This window comes from Mobula birostris, chromosome 3, assembly GCF_030028105.1.
Source record: "Mobula birostris isolate sMobBir1 chromosome 3, sMobBir1.hap1, whole genome shotgun sequence".
Taxonomy (NCBI): Eukaryota; Metazoa; Chordata; class Chondrichthyes; order Myliobatiformes; family Myliobatidae; genus Mobula; species Mobula birostris.
The window spans coordinates 102,940,007-102,945,509 of record NC_092372.1 but is presented as its reverse complement, the minus strand read 5'-3'; positions in this window follow the sequence as shown (position 1 = coordinate 102,945,509).

Here is a 5,503-nt window from a genome sequence, read left to right as displayed (position 1 = left end):
TACCTCCCCTCCACCCTCTGCTTTCCATAGGGATCGCTTCCTCCATGATTTCCTTGTCCACTCGCTGCTCCCCATCACTATCCCTGCACATGGCCTTAGTGCTACTCCTGCCCAAACATCTCCTCCATCACTTCCATTCAGGGCCCTGGACAGTCCTTCCAGGTGATGCAACACTTCACCTGCGAATCTGCAGGTGAGAGTTAATATTGGACCACTGGGAAATGATGCTGGTGAGGTAGTAATGGGAGACAAAGAAATGGCAGATGAACTTTATAAGTACTTTGCTTCAGTCTTTACTGCAGAAGACACTAGCAGTGTGCCAAAGGCCCGTGAGTGTCGAGGAGCAGAAGTGAGTACCATTGCTATCACAAAAGAAAAAATGCTAGGCAACAGAAAGATCTTATGGTGGATAAGTCACCTGGGCCAGATGGACTACATCCCAGAGTCCTGAGGGAGGCTGCTGAAGAGATAATAGATGTATCGATTATGATCTTTCAAGAATCAATTGATTCTGGCATCGTCCTGGAGGACTGCAAGATTGCAAATGTCACTCCACTCTTTAAGAAGGAATGAAGACAAAAGAGGGAAATCAGTGGTTAGGAAAGTGTTGGAGTCTATTATTAAGGATGAAGTTTTGGGATACCTGGAGACTAATGATAAATTAAGTCAAAGACAGCATGATTTCTGTAAGGGGAAATCTTGCCTGACAAATCTATTAGAATTCTTCGAGGAAGTAACAAGCAGGGTGGACAAAGAAGAGCCAGTGTATGTCATTTACTTAGATTTTCAGAAGACATTTGATAAAGTGCCTCACATGAAGCTGCTTAACAAGATCAAATCCTATTGCGTTACAGGAACGATACTGGCATGGATAGCGGAATGGCTGACAGGAAGGAAGCAGCGAGTGGGAATAAAGGGGGCCTTTACTGGTTGGCTGCCAATGACTAGTGGTGTTCCTCAGGGGTCAGTATTGGGACCGCTAGTTTTCACATTGTTTGTCAATGATTTGGACAATAGAATTGATGGCTTTGTGACAAAGTTTGCAGATGATACAAACATAGGTGGAGGGGTGGGTAGTGCTGTGGAAGCAAAGCAATTGCAGCAGGACTTAGACAAATTGGAAGAATACGCAAAAAGTGGCAGATGGAATATTGTGTTGGGAAATGTACGATAATGTATTTTGGTAAAAGGAACAATAGTGCAGACTATTATCTGATTGGAGAAAAGTTTCAAACTTCAGAGTTGCAAAGGGACCTAGGAGTCCTCGCACAAGACTCTTGGAATGTTAATTCACAGGTTGAGTCTGTGGTAAAGAAGGCAAATACAATGTTGGCATTTATTTAAAGAGGAATAGAATATAAAAACAAAGAGATACTGTTGAAGCTTTATAAGACACTAGTCAGGCTGTACTTGGAGTATTATCAACAGTTTTGGGCCCCTCATCTCAGAAAGGATATATTGTCATTGGGGAGAGCCCAGAGGAGGTTCACGAAGATGGTCCAGGAATGAAGGGGTTAACATATTAGATTAGATTAGATTAGATTATGAGGACACTCAGTCCTCGTTTATTGTCATTTAGAAATGCATACATTAAAAAATGATACAACGTTCCTCCAGAAAGATATCACAGAAACATAGGACAAACCAAGACTAAAACTGATAAAACCACATAATTGGAACATATAGTTACAACAGTGCAAAGCAATACTGTAATTTGATTAGATTAGATTATGAGGACAGACAGTCCTCTTTTATTGTCATTTAGTAATGCATGCATTAAGAAATGATACAATATTCCTCCGGTATGATATCACAAAACACAGGACAGACCAAGACTGAAAAAACTAACAAAACCACATAATTATAACATATAGTTACAACAGTGCAACAATACCATAACTTGATGAAGAACAGGCCATAGCATAGTAAAAAAGTTCAAAGTCTCTTCGAATGTCCCACATCTCATGCAGACGGGAGAAGGAAGAAAACTCTCCCTGTCATGCCCAACCACAGTCCGACTCTGAGTCGTCCGAAACTTTGAGCCTCTGATCAGCCCTCCGACACCAAGTACCAAGCACCATTTCTATCCGAACGATTCGACCTCAATCTCGGTCGCCAGCAGTAGGCAAAACCGGGGATTTTGGGGCCTTCCCTCCAGAAGATTCTCGATTGACCAGTAACAGCAGCAGCAAACCAGCATTTCAGAAATTTCTCCAGATGTTCCTCTGTGCTTTCACGTCTGTCTCCATCAAATCAGAATTGTCCACAGCCCCTATGTAATGGATACAATATCATTTTCACTGGAGAGCTGCGCGCGCGCAGCGCGATGCTATCACCTCCTCCTGTTAAAGAGCAGACCATGGACATGGTAAGAAAAGTCTCAAGTCCCGATAGCCCCATCATCTCACGCAGACGGTAGAAGGGAGAAATTCTCCCTGCCATGAACCTCCAAGTGCCACAAACTTGCCAATGCATTGTAGGCACCCGACCGCAGCCGACTCTGAGTCCGTCCAAAAACTTCGAGCCTCCGACCAGCCCTCCGACACCGAGCACCAAGCACCATCTCTGCAGAGCACTTCAACTCCTCCCCGGCCGCTGAGCAACAAGCAAAGCCGAGGACTCGGGGCTTTCCCCTCCGGAGATTCTGGATCACACAGTAACAGTGGCAGCAAAACAGGCATTTCAGAAGTTTCACCAGATGTTCCTCCGTGCTCTCACGTCTGCCTCCATCAAATCAGGATTGTGCACGGCACCCCACTTGACAGATAACAGATATCACCACCGGAGTGGCCGCTGCAAGCTGTGTCGCGCTGTCATCTTCTGCTCTCGACTATATGCAGAACATTTGGCAGATTTGAGCCTGTACTCACTGGAATTTAGAAGAATGTGGGGGGATCTTATTGAAACTTACTGAACATTGAAAGGACTAGATAAGGTGGATGTGGAGAGGATGTTTCCTCTGCTGGGGTTATCCAGAACTAGAGGGAACAGCCGCAAAATTGAGGGACGACCTTTTAGAACAGAAGTAAAGACAAATTTTTTTAGCCAGAGAGTAGTGAATCTATGGAATGCTCTACCACAGGCTGCAGTGCAGGCCAGGTCTGTGGGCATATTTAAAGTGAAATTGATAGATTCCTGATCGGTCAGGGCATCAAGAGATATGATGAGAGGGCAAGTGTATGGGGCTGAATATTATCTAGGATCAGCCATGATGAAATGGTAGAGTGGACTCAATGGGCTGAATGGCCTAATTCTGCTCCTATGTCTTATGGTCTTATGGCTTTATGCTTTTTATGTCCCCCAGTGTATTTTTACACCATATCTTGACTACTATTTCAAGGCCTGTACATAGCATCCATTAGAGTCTTTTTAACTTTGCTGTTCTTCAGTTCCCCCCACAAAGGTTCTACATTATCTGATCCTATATTGCTCCATGCTATCAATTTAATGTCAGTTTTTACCAACAAGTAAGGAACTTGCATGTAAGGGGCTTGTACATTCTCCCCATAATCATGTTGGCTTCCTCTGGCAGCTCAAGTTTCCTCCCACATTCCAAAGACATACAAGTTAGGGCTGGTAAGTTGTGAGCAGCTTATATTGGCTCCAGAGGTATGGTGACACTTGCAGGATGCTGCAGGCAGATCCTTGACGCAAACGACATATTTCACTGTATGCTTCAATGTGCATGTGACAAAGCTACTTTTCAATCTTAACAGGGCTACACCTCCTCATCTGCCCACCTGCTCATGGTTCAGTATGATGTGCGTATATCCTTGGATGTTCCCAGCACTGAACCTCTTTCAACCATGTCTAACAGCATCACACCTACCAATTTTTATATGCACTGTAAAATTATTTAGAATCAGAATCAGGTTTAATATCACTGGCATAAGTCATGAAATATGTTCTTTTGTGGTAGATACCAAAGTACCCATCGCTGTGACTGTGGATTTTAGCTGTAGTAGTTCTAAATGGGAATAACTGATGATTCCCATCAGATCTGCATGGAGTCAGTCGCTACTTATTGGATCCAAAAACGGCAACCTTGGTCCTATAATCAGCCCCTCCGCCCTCAAGGTCATTCCCTTATAAGTTCTCCAACCTATTTTATTTTGGAGCGTTTAATAACCTCTCCTCTGTGGTCTCCTATCTTTTATACTTTTCTTCAATTTTGCATGCAATTGAACCACCCATGTCCTTCCCCACCCTGCAAATCTTTATTCCCTGCTGTCTAATCTTGATGATCTCTGCATATAATAACCATGGTGCCCAAGTATCATTCTTGTAAGTCCTTCAAAGGTCCATGTATAAACATCTAAGCGTAGGCAATCAGTACTCCAGATGTGGTCTAACGATAAGTACTGTACGTGCAGGAATTTAAATTTCTCAGCATTCAAGGCATTGCGCAAATGTGTCTTTAATCTCAGGAGTGCTCACCCAATCATAACTCCTTTTGTACATTTCTCACGTTGTGGTTTGGACTGTCTGGGTCTTCTGTCTGCCCTTGCATTCTCCCTACCCCCTAACCCCTCTGTTTGCCTTGCATGCTCTCCTTGATCTAATCAGCATATTATACAAGTGCAACATCACTGCTCGCACTTTGCTGTGAGGCCCTCTAGGAGTGAATGCCAGCACTTGCCCAGAGCGTGTGTGCTGTGTGGAATGGGTTAACTCCATGACATTTTTCAGATCTGACTGTGGACCATTGCTCTTCATTCTTCAGATTAGCTTTCTTATCAAATAGAGAAACTCTGAACTGTATACTGAAAAATCAGAAGCACTGACAACAAATTCTTCATGAGAACTACAGTTTATTTAACTTGCTTAAATATATTTGGGGAATGCCAAACAAATTAATTCACATATACTAAGTGCATTAATATTGAGTTTTATATTTGACAGAAGATTTTCATTAAGACATACGATGATTGGGTATTAAGGACCATGTTAGGGATCTGGAGCTGCAACTTGATGACCTTCAGCTAATTAGGGAAAGTGAGGAGGTGACTGATAATACCTACAGAGAGATAGTGGACAGCACCCCTGTGACAGTCCCCCTCAGAAATCGATATATTGTTTTAGATACTGTTGGAGAAGTTGACCTGACAGAGGAAGACCACAGCAATCGGGACTCTGGCACTCTGCCCAGTGCTATGATCAAGAGAGCAACAAGAAATGCAGTAATTATAGGGGATTCCATATTGAGGGGAACAGACAAGAGATTCTGCGAGCTGGACAAGGATACCTGGATGGTGTGTTGCCTCCCTGGTGCCAGGGTATGGGATGTCTCAGATCGGGTCCACAGTATTCTGAGGAGAGCAGCCAGAAGTCTTGGTGCATATTGGTACCAAAGACATAGACAGAAAAAGAGAGGAGGTCCTGAAGGAAGATTACTGGGAGCTAGGAAGAAAATTGAAAAGCCGGACCTCCAGAGTAAAACTCTCAGGATTACTGCCTGAGCCACGCGCTAATGAAGGTAAGAACAGCAGAATGAAGCAGATGA